We start from the raw sequence: 25,292 nt of genomic DNA on the forward strand, positions 1-25,292 counted from the left end.
TTACTACGGAAGATACTGTAGTGCACGCAGCTGCACTCACTCCCTCCCACCCTGTCAGGACAAGAAGCAGAATTTCAGGCTCTGTCTGCTGCATGTGTTCTGGCCAAAGACAGGCGGGCTAATATATACACGGACTCACAGTATGCATTTGGTATTGCTCATGATTTCGGAGCCCTATGAGCCAATCGAGGATTTGTTACTACTGCTGGGACTCAGTAAAGAATGCTGAAGCTGTTAAAACCCTCATGGACTCAATCAAATTACCTACTCAGGTGGCCATTACCAAAGTTAAGGAACACGGTCCTAGGAACAGTCCACAGACTGTCGGTAACACCTGTGCGGATATGCAAGCAAAAGCTGCTGCTCTCCTACCTGTTGAACAGCCCATACCAACTATGGTGACCACACGTTCTCAGCGTAAACAGTTACAAGAAACACTGACTCTACAGGAACCTGATGATCTATGCCAGACTGAGGTTTTCTGCCGGACCCCGCGAGACCGCTTAATGACGATGCAGAGAATGTCTCCAAAGGAAGAAGTGAAGCAGTGGAAAGCTGATGGAGCATGTATGGACAATGGTCTCTGGAAAAAGGACCAACTTGTGTGTCTCCCTAAGCAGATGTACCCTGCTATTGCCACGTGGGCGCATGGGCCCACACACCGAGGAAAGAACAGGCCCTTGCCCTGGTACAAAAATGCTACTGGGCTCCAGGTATTTCTACAGTCCTGACAGCACTCAACCGTGCATGTAATATCTGTCAGACCTGCAATCCCGGTCAGCTTCAACGTGAACCCCCGAAGCACCTTGCTAAGCCCGACTATCCTTTCCAAAGGCTCCAGGTGGACCATATCATGTTGCCTAAGTCTGGAAGGTATGAATATTGTCTGGTGGTTGTCAATATGTTCTCCAGTTGGCCAGAAGCATTCCCTGTTACCAACGTGACTGCAAAGACCACAGCAAAGAAACTGGTGATGGAAGTTATATGCAGATATGGTGTTCCAGAAGTTGTTGAAAGTGACCAAGGCCCGGACTTTTCTTCTCATGTGTATCAGGAGGTTCTGACAATGCTTGGATCCACTGTAGCCCTCCATACTCCGTACCATCCACAATCCAGTGGGAAAGTTAAGAGGCTGAATGGCACACTGAAGGGACAATTGACCAAAATGATGCAGGAGACTACGGCTCCATGGCCAGGGCTCTTACACATTTGTACTACCCCTATTGCAAAACATGGCCTGTCCCCTAATGAGATATTGTTTGGTGCTAGGCCCCCAGTTGCAAATTTCCAGTCTCAGTAGTTTTCAGAGGAAACTGACCGTGCTGTTCAATATGTTATTCAGCTTAGTAAAAATGTTGCTAACACCCATGTTTTAGTTTTTTCTTCCCTTCCATATTCAGCAGAAACCGACATTGAAGCCTGGTGGTTTTATGGTCGTGAAAAGCTATGTCAGAAAACACGGACCAGAACCCTTGTACAACGGTCCCTTCCAAGTCCTCCTCATTACTCCTATGTCAGTAAAGCTGGAAGGAAGGCCGACGTGGATCCACGTATCGCAGTGCAAGCTGGTCAAACAGACTAGTAGCAAATAAGGGGGACAATGTTTTGGTTTTTCGTATTTCCATATAATAATATTGGTAACCGCATGGGACAGCCTAAATTCCCCAACATCCTTGAATAATAAGTTTGTACAATATAATGAAAGATTAGTAGTACAGATGGGTATAGCCAATAAAATTGTCAGTTCTATTTTCATTTACCCTATGATTACACAAATGTGGGATAAATTGGTTAGGGCCACAGACTATCTAGATGATCAAATTTGGGATATATTGGATATACTTAATACTACTGTTGCTGTCCAAAACCAACTTATCATAGCCACTAATCAACACATTGTAGTACTGGATTACTTAACAGCAGCACAGGGTGGTATGTGTCAGATTATTGGACTCGCTTTCGGTTATTATTCAGATCCCAATAGTACTCTAAAGTTAAAATTAGAAGATATTCAAAGACTCAGAGATCAATATGATAAAGACAATGACTGTAATAGGGACAGTTGGTGGGCAGACACCTTCTCCTTTTTAATCCAGCCAATTGGTTTGAGGGATTTGGGGGCTGGATAGCTGGAATCTTGCAAAGTTTGTTTCACATCGCTGCCTTTATCCTTGTCATGTATGTAATACTAAAACTTGTTCTTTGGTGTATTTCTGTATGTATTAGGAAATTCTGCACTAAGACAACTAATGATGAAAACAAAAGCGTTGCCACCCCTGCTCTTCTCTACACCGATTTCACAAAGTTACCAGATGAAGATGTTGAAGCCAAGCGTATGGCTATCTTCAAAAGATCCCCACCACTGTTATCAATAATTGTTATTCGTAAATTCTAGTATACAGGGGGGACGGGTACGCCGCAACAGCCATGGCTGGTAACATGGCACCAGTCATGTGAAGACCAGTACCCCTCGAGCTTATAGCTTGGGATAGTACCTCTGATGCTCGACATTAATTAACAAAATTTATCTAGGGGGGAATGTGAAGGAACAAATTAAGAAGGATTCTCCATTTTGTGCTTTTCGACTCCATTTTGTTGTTTTGAATATAAATTTTGTTAGTAGACTAAAGTTTACAGATGTTATGAGACCTTGATGAGACCTTGATTGTTGCAATCTGCCAGGACATGAGACTGAGGGTGTATTGTTCTACGAGACTTTGACGTACAGACTGTTCCTGCATTCTTATAGGTTAAGAACTGTGAACGTGTTCTTATGCTGATTGGTTGAAGTATAATTTCTATGACTATGAAAAGTCAGAGAATAAACGGGGGCCCAGAGATCTGCTCGATCCCCCACACAGAGGCACGAGTCTCCGTCTGGTCATTTTCAGTTGCCGGCAACGCCCTTTAGATTAATTTGGAAATCACTGAGTCAACCGTGAAGGATCACTTTAGATCCTCCCTCAACAGAAGCTTTGGTGGTGGTGAGGCAGCAGAATAGTTATTGCAGGCTGTAGGCTTTCCTGAAGAGATGGGTTTTCAGGTTCCGTCTGAAGGATCCGAGGATGGTGGATATAATCGGACATATTGAGGCATGGAATTTCAGAGGATGGGGGATATTCGGGAAAAATCTTGGAGGCGGTTGTGTGAGGAACGAATAAGTGTGGAGGAGAGTAGGAGGTCTTGGGAGGATCAAAGATTACATGAGGGAAGATATTGGGAGATTAGTTCAGAGATATAGGGAGGAGACAGGTTGTGGATGGCTTTGTAGATCAGTGTTAGTAGTTTGAACTGGATTCGTTGGGGAATTGGGAGCCAGTGGAGGGATTTGCAGAGGGGAGAAACGGGAGTAGCGAGGAGAGACGTGGATTAGCTAGGCAACAGAGTTGAGGACAGACTAGAGCGGTGCAAGAGAGTTAGCGGGGAGGCCACAGAGGAGGATGCTGCAGTAATCGAGGCAGGAGATGATGAGGGCACGCATAAGAGTTTTAGTAGATTGTGGGCTGAGGAATGGACAGATTCTGGCAATATTTTTGAGGTGGAGGCGACAGGAGGTGCCAAGAGTTTGGACGTGCGGTTTGAAGGACAGGGCAGAGACAAGAATTACCCCGAGGCAGATTTCAGGTGCGGGAGAAAGCATGATGCCGTTTACCATAATAGACAGATCAGGTAGGGGGGATATGCGAGATGGGGGAAAGATGATGAGTTTGTTTAGTCTACATTGAGTTTTAGGAAGCGAGAGGTGAAGAAGGAGGATATGATTGATAGACACTCTGGGATTCTGGACAGCAAAGAGGTGGCATCTGGGCCAGAGAGGTAGAACTATCCGCAGAAGGGCCGCAAGGCGTGAGGTGGAACACATTCTCCGCTGGGTCGAGATGTCACACTCGGTCATATCAGGGGTTCACATTCCTAGAGTGGGAAGCTGGGCACCAGACTTCCTCAGCCGTCAGAGTCTTGTCTCGGGAGAGTGGTCACTTTCTCCGGAGGTGTTCCATCAGATTTGTTATCGCTGGGGGATTCCGGATGAGGACCTGAGTGCATCATGGCTAAACGCCACGAGCTCATAGCCGGCTCCGGGATCCAGAGGTCATTGGGCGGATACACCTTCTGTTTGTCGTGTCACATTCGTCCTACGTTACTTCCAAGGGTCATTCCGACTATCCTTGTCTCTATGGACTGGCCTCGCCGGGCGTGGTACGTGGGCTCAGCTTGTCATCAACGCCTCCTGGCAGCCACTGGATTGTCCAGAATGACTCTTCCAGGGCCCGATATGCCACCAGGGCCCTGTGCTTACCGGCCTGGCCTTTGAATCCTGTGTCCTAACCTGAGTGGGGTTCTCTCAGGAGGTGGTTTCCTCTGTTTCGCGCTCAGAAACCTGCATCGGGGCACATTTATCGGAGAGCATTTTTCACCACATCAGGAAAGCATTTTTCACAGGGTGCAGGGATCGCTGTCGTTCTCCCCCTGCTTTCCCTGTTCTGACCTTATCGGTTTTGCTTCAGCGCCTGATTGTTTCTAAGCTACAGGTGTAGACTTTCTTTCAGGGGGCCTCCCGTGTGGTGCGCCTGCATAGGGCCGTTGGACGTCGGGGACACTATCTTGGTCCTGGGTGTTCCGCAGGAGGCTCTGTTTGAGCTGCGGCAGGACATCTCTCTGATTCTCCTTTCCCAGAAGGTCATCGTCCTGGTTGCAACTTCGATCAGGCGGAGATCGGAACTAGCCGCTCTTCCAGTCGAATTCTTTCTCTCATTTTTTCACCAGAACAGGGTGGTTGTCCAACCGTTCCTGTCCTTTTTTTACCCAAGGTGACCTCTTCCTTTTTCTGTAACGAGGACATTGTCATGCCCTCATCTTTGACTGGCACCAATACGCCATTTTGAGAAGGCTCTCATTACTCTAGATCTCATGAGGGCTCTCAGTAGACACATCTCCCGAACAGTTGTGTGGGCTGTGCTGTATATACTACCGTGTGGACTGTGCTGTATATACTACCGTGTGGGCTGTGCTGTAAATACTACCATGTGGGCTGTGCTGTAAATACTACTGTGTAGGCTGTGCTGTATATACTACTGTGTGGGCTGTGCTGTATATACTACTGTGTGGGCTGTGTTGTATATACTACTGTGTGGGCTGTGCTGTATATACTACTGTGTGGCCTGTGCTGTATATACTACTGTGTGGGCTGTGCTGTATATACTACTGCATGGGCTGTGCTGTATACTACTGCATGGGCTGTGCTGTATACTACTGTGCGGGCTGTGCTGTATACTACTGTGCGGGCTGTGCTGTATACTACTGTGCGGGCTGTGCTGTATACTACTGTGCGGGCTGTGCTGTATACTACTACGCTTGCTGTGCTGTATACTACTACGCTTGCTGTGCTGTATACTACTACGCGGACTGTCCTGTATACTACTACACGGACTGTGCTGTATACTACTATACAGGCTGTGCTATATACTATGTGGGCTTTGATATATACTATGGGGTTATATTATATTCTATGGGGGAGGCCGTGTTATATCCTATGTGGCTGTGTTATATACGATTGCGAGGGTATATTATATTCTATGGGGGAGGCTGTATTATATACTATGGGGGGTATATTATATTCTATGGGGGAGGCTGTCTTATATACTATGGGGGGCTGCATTATATTCTATGGGGGGCTACATTATATATTATGGGGCAGTGGGCTGTATTAGATATTATGAGGGATGATTGCATCATACTCTTTGATGGGGCTGCATTCTATTTGGGGCTACATTATATTCTATGGGGGGCTGTATTATATTTATATTCTATGAGGGGTGATTGCATCATACTCTATGAGGGGTCTGCATTAAACTATGAGGGGGGCTGCATTATATTTTATGGGGGTTACATTATACTCTGGGGTGGCTGCATTATACTCTGAGGTGGCTGCATTATACTCTGTAGGGTGGTGACTGTATTATACTGTATGTGGGCTGCATTATACTGTGTCGAGGACTATGGGGAATACATTATACTATATGAAGAACTATGGGGTGCATTATACTATGGGAAGTGAATTGTACTACATGGATGACTATGGCTGTGCATTATACTATATGGATCACTATGAGGAGTGTATTATGCTATATGGAGGACTATGAGGAGTGTATTATACTATGTGGAGGACTGAGCAGTGCATTTTAATATATGGAGGACTATAGGGAGTGTATTATACTATATGGAAGACTGTGGTGCACATTATATAATATATGGCGGACTATGGGGTGGATTTTACTAAACAAGTAAAATGCATATTCAGATTGTTTTTGCCGGAACAAAAATCCTTGTTCTCAGCAGCACATCGCCAGTGTAAACTGTAGATGTGCTGCTGATAACATGATACTGTATGGTGATCTGTTAGTGATCTAATGGTTCTGTCCCATCATTCTTTCTCAGATGGTGGAAGAGGCCGGGAAACAAGTGTTGAACAACTTAGTATAGAACAGTAGAACAGTATTGTCGATCAAACTCATTTAGCGGCCTGAACTCAGCGCATGTAAATACAACCGAAATGCTTTTGTGTGATGTGCAATATGTTAGCATTTAGGGCCCCATTTTAAACTTTGCCTAGGGCCCTACTTTGCCTAAAACCGGCCCTGCCTACAAGCGTACAAAGATATTATACAGTCACCATGTGACAAGTGTGCCTGTGTAACTTCAAATGCCAGGGCTGAATTTTAGTCCCTGTCCGGCCCTGCCTTATGGCTATGCTTGTTCTTTGGTTTGACACGTTGTATCCATATTTGATGATTTTGATCTCCTACTGCTTTGTCACTGAACTGGTTCGGGCTGGAGCCAGTGGTAGGTGTATACTGCAGAGGAGGAGTCTCCTAGCAGCAGCATACACCCATGGTCCTGTGTACACAAAAATCCCTGTTTATCTTGTGGAGACGCGTGTCTCCGCATTATGAATTTTCCCCATACAATGTATTGGAGGTGGTGAATCTGCACGGTTCAGTGACCACATGCGGATTTACCTGCGTTCAATAGCCGACACCGCTTTGTACGCATTGGACATGTCCTGTGTGCAAAGCACTGCCAATTCCTGATCGTGTGCACACACCCTAGCGCACGTAAATTAATGACTACATTGAAAATAGAATGGAGAGAAATCAACGTGGCAACTTTGTGAAGCAAAGACTGGAAAAGGTTGTGACTTTGGTGAAGAATTCATGTGAGAAAATCACTGGCAGTTGTGTTGCCAATGTGCTACGAGCAAACAACATGGGCAAGAGGTGCTCATTTAATCCCTTCCCGACCTTGGACATACTGAGCACGGTCAGGTGATATTGCGCGCACAGCAGCTGTGCACGTGCGATTGCTGCCACGTGATTAGCTGATATCACAGCTGACACCCAGCTCTCACTGCCAGAAGAGGTGCCCACACCGCTCCCGGCAGTTTAATCCCCTAAATGCTGCGATCTCAACATTTATAAGGCAGAGGGAGGGAGCCCCTGCAGGGCCCGAGGCAGAGGGAGGGAGCCCCTGCAGGGCCCGATAGTTACCATGGTGCCCCGATGTCATGATGACCTTCGGGTCACGAGGCTACGGCAAGTCTCTCAGAATATACGCAGAGCACAGTCTAAAGGTACCGTCACACTAAGCGATGCTGCAGCGATACCGACAACGATCCGGATCGCTGCAGCGTCGCTGTTTGGTCGCTGGAGAGCTGTCACACAGACCGCTCTCCAGCGACCAACGATGCCGATAACCAGGGTAAACATCGGGTTACTAAGCGCAGGGCCGCGCTTAGTAACCCGATGTTTACCCTGGTTACCATCCTAAAAGTTAAAAAAACAACCACTACATACTTACCTACCGCTGTCTGTCCCCGGCGCTGTGCTTCTCTGCTTCTCTGCTTCTCTGCTCTGGCTGTGAGCGCCGGTCAGCCGGAAAGCACAGCGGTGACGTCACCGCTCTGCTTTCCGGCCGCTGTGCTCACAGCCAGTGCAGGAGGAGTGCAGAGAAGCAGAGCGCCGGGGACAGACAGCGGTAGGTAAGTATGTAGTGGTTGTTTTTTTTACTTTAACGATGGTAACCAGGGTAAACATCGGGTTACTAAGCGCGGCCCTGCGCTTAGTAACCCGATGTTTACCCTGGTTACCAGCGAAGACATCGCTGAATCGGCGTCACACACGCCGATTCAGCGATGTCAGCGGGAGATCCAGCGACGAAACAAAGTTCTGGACTTTCTTCCCCGACCAGCGACATCACAGCAGGGGCCTGATCGCTGCTGCCGGTCACACTGGACGATATCGCTAGCGAGGACGCTGCAACGTCACGGATCGCTAGCGATATCGTCTAGTGTGACGGTAGGGGTCTTGTGTCAGTGCAGCACTAAGTTATAAGCCACTGCAATGCTCCTGCATTGCCATGGTTTCTAACAACGATCAGGCTGCTGAAAGTCATAGTCATCAAGCCATATTGGGACTAAGTAAAAAAAAAAAGTAAAAATAATTACAAATGCAAAAATAATTAAAAAGAAAATAATAAAAAATCTAAATATATTGTACTGATAAATGTCTATTTTTATGTAAAAAAAATAAACCAGACAAGTAAGTTTGCCATCCCCGCATCCGGAATGAAGGGCCCCATAAAACTGTCCCACTAGTTAACCCCTTCAGTGAACTATGTATAAAAAAAAAAAAAAAAAAAGCAAAAAACTTTTATCATATTGCCGAACAAAAAGTGGAATAGAACGTGAAAAGACGAATGTAAATAAAATTGGTACCTCTGAAAACGTCATCTTGTCCCGTAGAAAAAACAATCCGCCATACAGGTCCATAAAAATAAAGGTTTTTAGCTCTCAGAAGAAAGCGATGCAAAAATAGTTATTTTTTTCTATAAACTAGCTTTTACACAGTAAAAACGCCAAAAACGGAAAAAGATATAAATATGGTATTGCTGTAATTGTACTTTCCCAAATAATAAAACTGCCTTATTAATTTTACCACACACGGGGAACAGCATAAAAAAAAACTGAATTGCTGTTTTTTGTTAATTCTGGCTCCCAAAAATCAGAATAGAAAGTGATCAAAAAAGCTCTCACATGACTTTTTGCGATAAAAAGCATCTTTTAGTGTGTGACAGGAGCCAAACATAAAAACCCAATATAAATCTGGTATTGCTGTAATCGCACTGACCCGAAGAGTAAAGTTGCCTAATTACTTATACCACATGAGGAATGGTGTAAAAAAAAACAAAAAAAAAAAAAACTAATTCTTCACTTGCTATTGAATTGTTCATTATGCTTCCCAAAGAGCGCAGTAAGGCTCGGCGAACATTTATCCTATGCTCTAAGCTGAGCAATTACACTGGGGTTTTCTGTATAAATCTCTGAAATACATAATTCAGATGGAACCCTCAGTGGAAGATTGTGAATGGTTCTCTCAGGGGTTTCATCTGAATCACGTCACTTGGAGGTTTAGCTGGAAACCCCAAAGTAAGTGCTCAGCATAGAGCACAGGATAAATATGATCCCAAACGTTATGTAAAATTTTCCCAGTAAAAGCTTCAACTCAATCCACAAAAATAGCAAGTCCTCACTCAGGTCCGTCACTTGTCAATGGAAATATAGGGGGCTTCCACATTACTGAAAGTACAAAGGCTCTAGAAAAGCACTATGGCTCCTCACCCCCTCCCCAAAAGAAATCCAGCAAATTCTGTGCTCCCAAATCCAAATGCCCCCCCCCCCCTTCCTTTCTGAGCACCAGTGTGCCTAAACCACATATAGCATACAAATGCTTGAATGCTTGGCATTTCTGTAGTGATGAGATCCTGCCTAATTTTTGGGTGCATGTCTCCAGAAGCACAAGCTGGACATAACGTACTCGGCATTGCAACATACTGGGCATTACAATGGCAGTTAGCTATTTATTCAGTACTCGGTATCATTCACTGCTGCTTTGTTTCTGTAAAACACCTATTGAGTCAAAATCATCACTACACCTGTAGATAAATTCCTAAAAGGCTTTTAATTTCCCAAATGGAGTCATTTGAGGGGAGATTCTGCTTTTCAAACACTTGGGGGCTCTGCATATGGAGTCTACAAACTATTCTAGGAAACTCTGCGCTACAGGAGGCAAATAGTGCTTCGTCCATCCAGAGTGTCTTTGTATGGCTAATCAGTACTGTACAGCCCCAAATTGGGTATTTCCACATTCAGCAGAAATTTCAGAACAAATTGTGGTGCTATGTTTATCCATTTCTCCTTGTGAAAATGTAAAATCTGGAGCGAAAACATTTTTGTGGTAAAATAAAAATGTAATTTTTCTTTTCACTGCCCAATGGTAAAAAAAATTCTGTGACACACCAGTGGTATCAATATGATCACTGCACCCCTACATTAATTTATCAAGAGGTGTAGTTTATAAAATGCGGTCACTTATGAGGGGTACTGCTGTTCTGGCACCTCAGCGGCTCTCCCAGTGGGTCATGGCACCTGCAAACCATGGCAGAAAAATCTGCACTATATGGCGCTCCTTCCCGTCTGAGCTTTCCTCTGTGCCTGAAAAGTATTTTTTGTTTACATGTAGGGTGTTGGCGCACTCAAGAGAAATTTTACAACAAACTGAGTTTTTTTCCTACTAGCCCTTTGAAAAATTAAAAACTTGGGGCTAAAACATAGTTTTAGTGGTAAAAATTTAATTATTCTTTCTTCACTGCCCAATGGTATAAAATCTTGTGAGTCACATGCGGTGTCAATATGATCACTGCACTCCTAGATGAATTAATAATAATAATCTTTATTTTTATATAGCGCTAACATATTCCGCAGTGCTTTACAGTTTGCACACATTATCAGCACTGTCCCCGATGGGGCTCACAATCTAAATTCCCTATCAGTAAGTCTTTAGAATGTGGGAGGAAACCGGAGTACCCGGAGGAAACCCATGCAAACACGGGGAGAACATACAAACTCCTTGCAGATGCTGTCCTTGGTGGGAATTGAACCCAGGACTCCAGCGCTGCAATTCATTGGTAGTTTGCAAAATTAGGTCATATATAGGGGGTCTCTGCTGTTCTGACAACTCAGGGGCATTGCTAATGTGACATGGCCAGGGCCCTTACTGGCGTATGGGGTCCGGTGAGCAGAGGGTCCCGCAGCGGGCCCCCCATCTCCTGCTCAAGGGGCAGGAGGCAGGATTCGGCCAGTGCAGTAACTGAACCTGGGTCCGAGACACAGGTTCAGTTAAAATCTGTTGCTGTGCGGGCCCGCACGGCAATAGTTAAAAGCCGCCAGCCAATCGGAGGCTGGTAGCTGACTTCAACATGCACGTCGCCAGCGAATCCGCACTTAAAATGGATGGAGGGACGTCGCCGCTGGACCATGGACAGGTAAGGAGAAAGTGTTTTTTTAATTTTTATTGAAAGCGGCAAGCCTCAATATGTTTTGATGGCAGGATGGAGACACATGGACAATGTGTCTCCATCCTGCCCGATCTGCCTCAGGATCATGAGCAAGATGGTGACACATGGTGGAGGATCATGGGGCAGGATGGAGACACATGGTGCAGGATCATGGGGCAGGATGGGTACACATGGGGCAGGATGGATACACATGGGGCAGGATGGATACACATGGGGCAGGATGGAGATAGATGGAGCCGGATAGATAGAGCCAGATGGGGCAGGATGGAGACATGGGCAGGATGGGGAGATCATATGGGGCAGGATGGATACTCATGAAGGCGAGAACTTATGCCTGGAGCCAGGAATGAGACACAAGGGGGCCAGGATGTGAGATATTACTGTAGGGGCTAAATAATTCATCTGGTGTAGTGTTGGAAAAATTAAGTAATGTGCTCTGCAAGCTGTGCTCTAGATAACTGTGTTATTTCTTGCAGAGATGAGTCCTGGCTGGAAAAAGTGATGGCGGTGTGCGCTGGATGAAGATGAAAAGTAAAGATGAAGGACTTCACCTAGAGACGTCACTGGTGAGTCAGCGAATTACATGTACACGCACACTATACACAGTATATTATATACAGAGTTTATGTGTATAATGGCACCAGTAATCACTGTATTACCTGTACACTGACACTGTATACAGAGCTCCTGTGTATAATGTTACTGGTGATTATTGTATTATCTGTACACTGACACTATATACAGTGCTCCTGTGTATAATGTCACTAATGATCACTGTATCACCTATACGCTGACACTGTATTCAGAGCTCCTGTGTATAATGTCACTGGTGATCACTGTATTACCTGTACAGTGACGCTATACACAGAGCTCCTTTGTATAATGTTACCGGTGATCACTGTATTACCTGTACACTGATATTACATACAGTGCTCCTGTGTATAATGTCACTTATGGTGATATTAATATTGAGGTTTTTTTTAATTAATCAATATTGTAATATTCAGTCACTGTGATGGCAATATGTGGTCTGGTCATGGTGTGGTGGTATTTGTCCCTTGTATGTGATGATATTGGTCATTTTAAAAATTTGAGAAATAAATAAAAATATACCTAAAATTGTATTGCATATTTTAACAAATGTTTAATAAGCTACAGTAGAGTAGATCCTGGACAAAAGAGTCTACCTTGTCGTGGTGGCGGATTAAAAAATGTTTTGGCCAAAACAAAAGCTGCTATGTATGATCTGGTGATGGGAACTGTTAATGTGTGATTGGTGAGGACATGGTGCAGAAGTGGAGTTTTTCCAAAAGTATGTGGTGGGATTGTGGAAGGTTCAAGGGGTGGAGGCAGGGTTAGGGTGTAGCCTGGGCAGAGTCTCGAGGGCCCCGAAAATGTTCCCAGTGTGGGGCCCCAAAATACCTAGCGGCAGCCCTGGACAAGGCACCCTCAAACCATTCCAGCAAAATCTAAACTCCAGTATGGAGCTTCTTCTCTTCTGAGCTTTGCACAGTGCCTGAAAAGTAGTTTTTGACCACATATGGGGTATCAGTGTACTCAGGAGAAATTGCACAAATGTTGGGGTCCATTTTTCTCCTGCTAGCTTTGTGAAAAGGAAAAAAATTGGGGCTAAAACAACAGTTTTGTGGAAAAATATAGTTTTTTTTTTTCATTTTCATAGATCAATATTGTAAAATTATGCTAAGCACCAAAGTGCTCACAACACGTCTAGATAAATTCCTTGAGGGGTCAAGTTTCCAAAATGGGTTCATACCAGGGACTCTCCAAACACAACATGACACCCGCAAACAACTCTATCAGAGTTTGCATTCCAAACTGTCACTCCTACCTTTCTGAGCCCTTCTGTACACCCAAACAGTAGTTTTCCCCCACATATGGTGTATCTGCATACTCAGGAAAAATTGCACAATAATTTGTATGGTGCAATTCCTCCTGTTACCCCTGTTAAAATAAAAAAGGATAAAATCTAATTATTGCACAAAAAGGTTATTTTTTATTTTCACAGCTCAATGTTAACAAGTTCTGTGACACAACTGTGGGGAGTTCAAGGTGCTCACCACACATCTAGATACAGTTCTGCTCAAAAGTTTACATACTCCGGCAGAATTTTTGCTTTCTTGGCCTTTTTTCAGAGACTATGAATGAGAACACCAAAACTTTTTCTTCACTCATGATTAGTGGTTGGGTGAAACTATTTATTGTCAAACTACTATGTTTTCTCTTTTAAATCATAATGACAACCCAAAACATCCAAATGACCCTGATCAAAAGTTCACATATCCTGGTGATTTTGGCCTGATAACATGCACAGAAGTTGACACAAATGCGTTTGAATGGCTACTAAAGGTAACATCCTCAACTGTGACCTGTTTGTTTGTAATCCATGTGTGTGCAAAAAAGTTGAGTGAGTTTCTGGGATCCAGAAAGACTTTTGCATCTTTCATCCAGCCACTGACGTTTCTGGATTGTGAGTCATGGGGAAAGCAAAGGAATTGTCAATGGATCTATGGGAAAAGGTTGTTGAACTGTATAAAACAAGAAAGGGTGTACAAAAAGATATCCAAGAAATTGATAATGCCAGTCAGCAGCGTTCACACTATGATTAATCAATAGAAAATCAGGGGCTCTGTAAGAACAAAACCACGGTCGGTCAGGTAGACCAACAAAAATGTCATCCACAACTGCCAGGAAAAATTGTTCGGGATGCAAAGAAAATCAAATAACATCAACTGAAATACAGGACTCTCTGAAAACTAGCGGTGTGGCTGTTTCAAAATGAACAATAAGGAGACACTTGAAGAAAAATGGCATACATGGTCGAGTCACCAGATGAAAGCCATTACTGCACAAATGCAACAAAGTATCTCGGCTACAATACGCAAAACAGCACAGAAACAAGCATCTAAACTTCTGGAACAAGGTAATTTGTAGTGATGAGACCAAAACTGAACTTTTTGGCCACAACCATAAATGTTACATTTGGAGAGAGGTCAACAAGGCCTATGATGAAAGGAACACCGTTCCTACTGTAAAGCATGGAGATGTTTTGAGGATGTGTGAGCTACAAAAGCACAGGAAACTTGGTCAAAGTTGAAGTAAAGATGAATGCTTGTGAAGAGAAAAAAAATTGAAACACAATAATTGTTTTTTTTTTTTTATTGCGGCAACACTGCCATATAATGCAATAAGTCGATCAAAACATTGCATCTATCCCAAAATGTTATTAATAAAAGTGTCAGCTTAGGACACAAAAAATAAGCCATCACCCACCAGAGATCCCAAAAAATTAAAATATTATTGGTCTCGGAAAATGGCAACACAAGCAAAAACTTTCATACAAATTTTTTTTTTTTTGCGAATTATATAAAAATAATCTAAACATGTTTGGTAGCAGTGTACTCGTACTGACCTGGAGAATCATACCCCCAGGACAGTTTTACCATATAGTGAGTGTAGTAAAAAACAATTGTGGAACTTCACTCTTTTTGACATTTCTTCGCACTTGGATTTTTTTTCCCCATTTTACAATTCACTGTATGGTAAAATTAATTGTCATTCAAAAGTCCAACTTGTCCCACAAAAAAACAAGCCCTCATAGTTGTATTGACAAAAATATAAAAAAGTTATGGTTCTTGGAAGAAGGGGAGGAATAAACGGAAAATGGCCCTGGGTTGAAGGGGTTAAAAATTATCTCTGATCTCATGGCAGACGGATTGTTACCGTAATTTTATAGTTTCTAGCTTGTTCCCTAGTTCACTAGCCACCTTTCCAGTCTATCAAAGGTGGCCAATTTCTTAGGCAAGGAGGGTACAGTTGAAATTAAGCTCCCCAGATTGATGGATCCTGCTAGCTTCAGTGCCCCTGCACTGCTCGGGTTCTGAGGAGGTAAAGCTACTTCTGCAGCATTGGAGATCGCACAGTTCACACCAGCAGACCATGGTACAGGTCTGAATTGTCAGTCTTCAGGAGCACACACGTCCCTCATCAAGCAGGAAGCTGAGGGACATAAGAGCTCCTGAAGGAAAATGAGACATCCATTCTGAAATCATTGAATTCATGGGTTTCATTCACTCCTATTGTCACAGGAATATAACATTAAGCCTCTCGCAATGGAATCTGTCTTTACAAGCATTTGTGAGAATTAATTATTCTAGTTTTAATAGTTATGTAAAGCCACCACCACTGGACTCTGAGACAGTGGAAAAGTTCTGTAGAGCGACGAATCACGCATCACTCTCTGGCAGTCTGATGGTTGAGTCGCAGATTGGCAAATGCCAGAAAAAAAATTACCTGCCTGATTGCAGTGTTAGAAAAATTACAAAAGAACAACCCATATCCAAAATAAAAGCTATATATAAATATCACAATCATAAATATAGTGAAATTAGCTCCCCAGGGTGCCTTTTGAATAGAAAGAAAGTGGAAACCACTTAGACCAAGAACAAAAGCCAATCACCAAACCAAAGGATGCACCAGGAAGACCAGACTGGATCAAATATATACCTTTATTATATAATTTATTATTTAGCAGCGACACAATATATAAAAAAATCAATAATTACTGTTAAAATTATACAAAAAATTATTCAAAAAAGTGTGCAGCACGGGACAGCGTATAAAGATAAATAGACGGATACCCAAACGCACAATTGTAATTATCACATATATCTGTGCAAGGTAAGTATTCCCCGACATTGGGGTATATTAATTCCCTGAAAGTAAGTAAAAAAAAATGTGGAAAAATTATTAAAAAATAAAAAAATAAATATAAAAAACTCCCAAAATATTGTGCAATATATGCAAAAAGTGCTAAGGTGCAAATAAATATTAACAAACTCAGTTTTTTATCTATCAGGGTTTTTTCCAGACCCTGCACAGTGCTGGTAAAACAAAGTGCTAAGTGTAGAATTTAAAAGATTCAGGGAAAAAAATAGTAAATATTACCTTAGGGCACCGCGCCGTCCTGAGTACACGCACACACCCGATGCGCGTTTCGGAACTAAATTCCTTCGTCAGGGAATTAATATACCCCGATGTCGGGGAATACTTACCTTGACGAAGGCATTTAGTTCTGAAACGCGCGTCGGGTGTGTGTGTGTGTACTCAGGACGTCGCGGTGCCCTAAGGTAATATTTACTATTTTTTTTCCCTGAATCTTTTAAATTCTACACTTAGCACTTTGGTTTACCAGCACTGTGCAGGGTCTGGAAAAAACCCTGATAGATAAAAAACTGAGTTCCTTAATATTTAATTGCACCTTAGCATTTTTTGCATATATTGCACAATTTTTTGGGGAGTGTTTTATATTTCTTTTTTTCTTTTTTAATAATTTTTCCACATTTTTTTTTTCACTTACTTTCAGGGAATTAATATACCCCAATGTCAGGAAATTCTTACCTTGCACAGATATATAAGTGATGATTGCAGTGTGCCAACTGTGAAGTTTGATGGTGAAGGGAAAATACCAAGAGGTTGTTTTACAGTGGTTGGACTAGGCCCTTTGTTCCAGTAAAGGAAAGTCAATGCTTGGGCAAGCCAAGACATTTTGGATAATTATATGCTTCAAACTATGTGAGAAGGTCTTTTGCATACCAGTATGACTGGGTGGTGTGCTGGTGCAAGGTCAATAAAGACATGCTTGGGTGGGTTTGGCGTGGAAGAACTTGTGTGGCCCAACCAGAGCCCTGATCTCAACCCCATTAAACACATTTTAGGTGAACTAGAAATATTTCGAGTAAACCCTCTTGTCCAACATCAGCATCTGTCCTCATAAATGCTCTTCTATATAAATAATCAAAAAATTTTACTAACGATCTCCAAAATACTACAGAAAGCCTTCCCAGAAGAGAGGCTATTTTACCTAAAAAGTGGGTGCAGCTCCTTACTTTTGCCTATGGAGTTAGAATGGCATGTCATAAAAGCATCTGTAGATGTAATGTGTAGGTGTTTTGGTACTTTTGTCTATTTTAGGCTTGATTTCACAGCATTTTTTCGATTATTTTCTGGCCTAAAACACTTTAAAATGTCACAAAATGTTTGTTTAACGCTCAGTGGCAAAGCACCAGAATCTAATATGATGTGCCAATTCTGAGGTGGCTGCGGGCTGGTATTTTTTGGCTGGAAAGGGCCCAATAACCAGGGACATTTCCTGCCTAATAATATAAGCCCACAGCTGTGTGCTTTACCTTGCCTGGTTCCCAAAAATAGTGGGGGACCCCATGTCGTTTTTTAAATTTATGTATTACCCTTTAGTTACACATGGTGTAATGCGTGACTGACCACTTCTATGGGAGCAATGGTGTAATGTGTGACCACCCACCCCGCTCTGTCAACTTCTATGGGAGTAGTAATATACACTGTGTTCCAAATTATTATGCAAATTGGATTTAAGTGTCATAAAGATTTCATTGTTTTGTTTTTCAAATAACCTCGTGGATGGTAGTGTGTCTCAGGGCTCAATGGATCACTTAAATCAATCTTAAACACGTGATAATTAGTTTTCCAGGTGATTCTAATTAAAGGAAAACTAATTAAAAATGATGTTCCACATTATTAAGCAGGCCAAAGGTTTCAAGCAATATGGGAAATAAAAAGGATCTCTCTGCTGCTGAAGAGAGTTAAATAGTGCAATGCCTTGGTCAAGGGATGAAAACGTAAGAGTGATCATCATACTGTGAAGAGATTTGTGACTGAAACATAGCACAGAGTTCATGCAGATAAAGGCATAATGAGGAAGGTTTCTGCCAGACAAATGTATTAGATTAAGAGAGCAGCTGCCAAAATACCATTACAAAGCAGCAGTTATTTGAAGCTGCTGGTGCTCCTGGACTCCCTCGAACCTCAAGGTGTAGGATCCTTCAAAGGCTTGCTGTGGTGCATAAACCTATTCGGCCACCCCTAAACAGTGTTCACAAGCAGAAACGGTTGCAGTTGGCCCAGACATACATGAAGACTAATTTTCAAACAGTCTTGTTTACTGGTGAGTGTCGAGCAACCCTGGATGGTCCAGATGGATGGAGAAGTGGATGGTTGGTGGATGGCCACCATGTCCCAACAAGGCTGCGACGTCAGCAAGGAGGTGGAGTGTTATGATCAGGTGGCCTTGGAGCAGCATGAAATGACGTTCGCTGGAGCAGTGGTAACTTTACTGACCGCAAACCCTGATCCTATCACCGCAACTAGAAGTAGCCGTGGGGTGTGCCTAACCAGACCTAGACACCTCGACACAGCCTAAGGACTAAATATCCCTAAAGATGGAAATAGGAAAAACTCTCTTGCCTCAGAGTAGACCCCCAAAGGATAGGTAGCCCCCCACAAATAATGACTGAGTAGGAGAGGAAAAGACACACGCAGACAGAAAACAGGGATAAGCAAAGGAGGCCACTTCTACCTAGATAGGAAAGGATAGAACAGGATACTATGCGGTCACCATAAAACACTACAAAATATCCACAGCAGAAAAATACAAAAACTCCACCACCTAACTAAAGATGTGGAGAGTATATCTGCGACTCCAGTGAGTCCAACTAGACTGAGAAAAACATCAGGCACAGTCTAGCAGGAACAAAATAGAAACAAGATAAGCACAGAAAATAAACACACAGCAGTGTGTCTAAAAAAAACGAAGAAAACACTTATCTTAGCTGAATTGGCAGCAAGCAGGAGGGGCCAGGCAGAGGACCAACACTTCCAAAGGAACATTGACTACTGGCAAGGACTAATGAGTCCTGCACAGCTAAATACCCCAGTCCGAATTGCAATTAGCAGAAACACCTGTCCAAGACTGCTGCTCAGGAATAACTGCATTACCATCAACAACCACCGGAGGGAGTCCAAGAGCAGAATTCACAACAGTACCCCCCTTCCCTTGAGGAGGGATCACCGAACCCTCACCAGAGCCCCCAGGCCGGTCAGGACGAGCAAGATGAAAGGCACGAACCAAATCAGCGGCATGGACATCAGAGGCCGAAACCCAAGAATTATCCTCCTGGCCATAACCCTTCCATTTGACAAGGTACTGAAGCATCCGCCTCAAAAAACGAGAATCCAAAATCTTCTCAACCACATATTCCAACTCCCCATCGACCTACACAGGGGCCGGAGGATCAACAGAGGGAACAACGGGCTCCACATATTTCCGCAACAAAGATCTATGGAAGACATTATGGATAGCAAAACAGGCCGGAAGCGCCAGACGAAAAGACACCGGATTAATAATCTCAGAAATCCTATAAGGACCAATAAACCGAGGCTTAAATTTAGGAGAAGAAACCTTCATAGGAACATGACGGGAAGATAACCAAACCAGATCCCCAACCCGAAGCCGGGAACCAACACAGCGACGTCGGTTAGCAAAACGTTGAGCCTCCTCCTGAGACAACACCAAATTGTCCACCACCTGAGCCCAAATCTGCTGCAGCCTGTCAACCACAGAATCCACACCAGGAAAGTCAGAAGACTCAACCTGCCCAGAAGAAAAACGAGGATGAAAACCAAAATTACAAAAAAAAAGGCGAAACCAAAGTAGCCGAACTAGCCCGATTATTAAGGGCAAACTCGGCCAATGGCAAAAAAGCCACCCAATCATCCTGATCAACAGACACAAAGCATCTCAAATAAGTCTCAAAAGTCTGATTAGTACGCTCGGTCTGGCCATTTGTCTGAGGATGAAATGCAGAAGAAAAAGACAAATCAATGCCCAGCCTAGCACAAAAGGCCCGCCAAAACCTAGAAACAAACTGAGAACCTCTGTCAGACACAATATTCTCAGGAATACCATGCAAACGGACCACATGCTGAAAAAACAACGGAACCAAATCAGAAGAAGGCAATTTAGGCAAAGGCACCAAATGAACCATCTTAGAGAATCGGTCACAAACAACCCAGATAACCGACATCCTCTGGGAAACAGGAAGATCGGAAATAAAATCCATAGAAATATGCGTCCAGGACCTCTCAGGGACCGGCAATGGCAAAAGCAACCCACTAGCACGGGAGCAACAAGGCTTGGCCCGCGCACAAGTCCCACAGGACTGCACAAAAGACTGCACATCACGCGATAAAGAAGGCCACCAAAATGACCTACCAACCAAGTCTCTGGTACCAAAAATGCCAGGATGACCAGCCAACACAGAACAGTGAACCTCAGAAATCACTCTACTAGTCCATCTGCCAGGAACAAACAGCTTCCCCACAGGACAACGATCAGGTTTGTCAGCCTGAAATTTCTGAAGAACCCGTCGTAAATCAGGAGAAACGGCAGAAGGGACCACCCCTTCCTTCAAAATACCGACTGGTTCCAGGACCTCAGGAGAATCAGGCAAAAAACTCCTAGAGAGGGCATCAGCCTTAATATTCTTAGAACCCGGAAGGTACGAGACCACGAAATCAAAACGAGAAAAAAACAAGGACCATCGAGCCTGTCTAGGATTCAACCATTTGGCAGACTCGAGGTAAATCAGATTCTTATGATCGGTCAAGACCACAATACGGTGCTTAGCTCCCTCAAGCCAATGTCGCCACTCCTCAAACGCCCACTTCATAGCCAACAACTCCCGATTGCCGACATCATAATTGCGTTCAGCAGGCGAAAACTTACGGGAAAAGAAGGCACACGGTTTCATTAAGGAACCAACAGGATCCCTCTGAGACAAAACAGCGCCTGCCCCAATCTCAGAAGCGTCAACCTCAACCTGAAATGGAAGAGAAACATCCGGTTGACGCAACACAGGAGCAGAAGTAAAATGATGCTTAAGTTCCTGAAAGGCGGAGACAGCCGCAGGGGACCAATTCGCCACATCAGCGCCCTTCTTCGTCAAATCAGTCAAGGGTTTAACCACGCTGGAAAAATTAGCAATGAAACGGCGATAAAAATTAGCAAAACCCACAAATTTCTGAAGGCTCTTCACGGATGTGGGCTGAATCCAATCATGAATGGCCTGAACCTTAACCGGATCCATCTCTATAGACGAGGGAGAAAAAATAAAGCCCAAAAAGGAAACCTTCTGCACCACAAAAAGACACTTAGACCCTTTCACAAACAAGGCATTGTCACAAAGGATCTGAAATACCATCCTGACCTGCTGCACATGAGACTCCCAATCATCGGAAAAAATCAAAATATCGTCCAAATATACAATCAGGAATTTATCAAGATAATCCCGGAAGATATCATGCATGAAGGACTGAAAAACAGATGGAGCATTAGAGAGTCCGAATGGCATCACAAGGTATTCAAAATGGCCCTCGGGCGTGTTAAACGCAGTTTTCCATTCATCACCCTGCTTAATACGAACAAGATTGTAAGCCCCCCGAAGGTCAATCTTAGTAAACCAACTAGCTCCCTTAATCCTAGCAAACAAATCAGAAAGCAAAGGTAAAGGATATTGACACTTGACCGTGATCTTATTCAAGAGGCGATAATCAATACAGGGTCTTAAGGAACCATCTTTTTTAGCAACAAAAAAGAACCCCGCTCCCAACGGTGAAGAAGATGGCCGAATATGCCCTTTCTCCAAAGACTCCTTAACCCCTTTCTGCCATCAGACGTACTATTGCGTCCATGGGGGGTGGGCCCTACTTCCCAAGGACGCAATAGTACGTCATATGCGATCGGCAGCGCTCACGGGGGGAGCGGCGCCGATCGCGGCCGGGTGTCAGCTGCCTATCGCAGCTGACATCCGGCACTATGTGCCAGGAGCGGTCACGGACCGCCCCCGGCACATTAACCCCCGGCACACCGCGATCAAAGATGATCGCGATGTGCCGGCGGTGCAGGGAAGCACCGCGCAGGGAGGGGGGCTCCCTGCGGGCTTCCCTGAGACCCCTGCAGCAAAGCGATGTAATCGCGTTGCTGCGAGGGTCTTGCCGCCCTCCCTCCCTGCTCCAGGTCCCGGATCCAAGATGGCCGCGGATCCGGGTCCTGCAGGGAGGGAGGTGGCTTCACAGAGCCTGCTCAGAGCAGGCACTGTGAAGCCTGCACTGCTGCATGTCAGATCAGTGATCTGACAGAGTGCTGTGCAAACTGTCAGATCACTGATCTGTGATGTCCCCCCCTGGGACAAAGTAAAAAAGTAAAAAAAAAAATTTCCAAATGTGTAAAAAAAATTAAAAAAAAATATTCCTAAATAATGAAAAAAAAAAAAAAATATTCCCATAAATACATTTCTTCATCTAAATAAAAAAAAACAAAAACAATAAAAGTACACATATTTAGTATCGCCGCGTCCGTATCGACTCGCCCTATAAAACTGGCACACTAGTTAACCCCTTCAGTAAACACCGTAAGAAAAAAAAAAAAAAACGAGGCAAAAAACGACGCTTTATTATCATACCGCCGAACAAAAAGTGGAATAACACGTGATCAAAAAGACAGATATAAATAACCATGGTACCGCTGAAAGCGTCATCTTGTCCCGCAAAAAACGAGCCACCATACAGCATCATCAGCAAAAAAATGAAAAAGTTATAGTCCTGAGAATAAAGCGATGCCAAAATAATTATTTTTTCTATAAAATAGTTTTTATCGTATAAAAGCGCCAAAACATAAAAAAATGATATAAATGAGATGTCGCTGTAATCGTACTGACCCGAAGAATAAAACTGCTTTATCAATTTTACCAAACGCGGAACGGTATAAACGCCTCCCCCAAAAGAAATTCATGAATAGCTGGTTTTTGGTCATTCTGTCTCACAAAAATCGGAATAAAAAGCGATCAAAAAATGTCACGTGCCCGAAAATGTTACCAATAAAAACGTCAACTCGTCGCGCAAAAAACAAGACCTCACATGACTGTGTGGACCAAAATATGGAAAAATTATAGCTCTCAAAATGTGGTAACGCAAAAAATATTTTTTGCAATAAAAAGCGTCTTTCAGTGTGTGACGGCTGCCAATCATAAAAATCCGCTAAAAAAACCGCTATAAAAGTAAATCAAACCCCCCTTCATCACCCCCTTAGTTAGGGAAAAATAAAAAAATGTATTTATTTCCATTTTCCCATTAGGGCTAGGGTTAGGGCTAGGGTTAGGGCTAGTGTTAGGGTTAGGGCTAGGGTTAGGGCTAGGGTTAGGGCTAGGGCTAGGGCTAGGGTTAGGGCTAGGGTTAGGGCTAGGGTTAGGGTTAGGGCTAGGGTTAGGGTTAGGGCTAGGGTTAGGGCTAGGGTTAGGGCTAGGGTTAGGGCTAGGGTTAGGGCTAGGGTTAGGGCTAGGGCTAGGGTTAGGGTTGGGGCTAGGGTTAGGGTTAGGGCTAGGGTTAGGGCTACAGTTAGGGTTGGGGCTAAAGTTACAGTTAGGGTTTAGATTACATTTACAGTTGGGAATAGGGTTGGGATTAGGGTTAGGGGTGTGTCAGGGTTAGAGGTGTGGTTAGGGTTACCGTTGGAATTAGGGTTAGGGGAGTGTTTGGATTAGGGTTTCAGTTATAATTGGGGGGTTTCCACTGTTTAGGCACATCAGGGGCTCTCCAAAAGCGACATGGCGTCCGATCTCAATTCCAGCCAATTCTGCGTTGAAAAAGTAAAACAGTGCTTCTTTCCTTCCGAGCTCACCCGTGTGCCCAAACAGGGGTTTACCCCAACATATGGGGTATCAGCGTACTCAGGACAAATAGGACAACAACTGTTGGGGTCCAATTTCTCCTGTTACCCTTGGGAAAATACAAAACTGGGGGCTAAAAAATAATTTTTGTGGGAAAAAAAAGATTTTTTATTTTTACGGCTCTGCGTTATAAACTGTAGTGAAACACTTGGGGTTCAAAGTTCTCACAACACATCTAGATAAGTTCTCGGGGGGGTCTAGTTTCCAATATGGGGTCACTTGTGGGGGGTTTCTACTGTTTAGGTACATTAGGGGCTCTGCAAACGCAATGTGACGCCTGCAGACCATTCCATCTAAGTCTGCATTCAAATGGCACTCCTTCCCTTCCGAGCCCTCCCATGCGCCCAAACAGTGGTTTCCCCCCACATATGGGGTATCAGCGCACTCAGGACAAATTGGACAACACATTTTTGGGTCCAATTTCTCCTGTTACCCTCGGGAAAATACAAAACTGGGGGCTAAAAAATAATTTTTGTGGGAAAAAATTTTTGTTTTATTTTTACGGCTCTCCATTATAAACCTCTGTGAAGCCCTTGGTGGGTCAAAGCGCTCACCACACATCTAGATAAGTTCCTTAGGGGGTCTACTTTCCAAAATGGTGTCACTTGTGGGGGGTTTCTACTGTTTAGGTACATTAGGGGCTCTGCAAACGCAATGTGACGCCTGCAGACCATTCCATCTAAGTCTGCATTCAAATGGCACTCCTTCCCTTCCGAGCCCTCCCATGCGCCCAAACAGTGGTTTCCCCCCACATATGGGGTATCAGCGCACTCAGGACAAATTGGACAACACATTTTTGGGTCCAATTTCTCCTGTTACCCTCGGGAAAATACAAAACTGGGGGCTAAAAAATAATTTTTGTGGGAAAAAATTTTTGTTTTATTTTTACGGCTCTCCATTATAAACCTCTGTGAAGCCCTTGGTGGGTCAAAGCGCTCACCACACATCTAGATAAGTTCCTTAGGGGGTCTACTTTCCAAAATGGTGTCACTTGTGAGTGGTTTCTACTATTTAGGCACATCAGTGGCTTTCCAAACGCAACATGGCATCCCATCTCAATTCCTGTCAATTTTGCATTGAAAAGTCAAACGGCGCTCCTTCCCTTCCGAGCTCTCCCATCCGCCCAAACAGTGGTTTACCCCCACATATGGGATATCAACTTACTCAGGACAAATTGTACAACAACTATTGGGGTCCAATTTCTTCTCTTACCCTTGGAAAAATAAAAAATTGGGGGCGAAAAGATAATTTTTGTGAAAAAATATG

This window comes from Ranitomeya imitator, chromosome 1 (genome assembly GCF_032444005.1).
Source record: "Ranitomeya imitator isolate aRanImi1 chromosome 1, aRanImi1.pri, whole genome shotgun sequence".
Taxonomy (NCBI): Eukaryota; Metazoa; Chordata; class Amphibia; order Anura; family Dendrobatidae; genus Ranitomeya; species Ranitomeya imitator.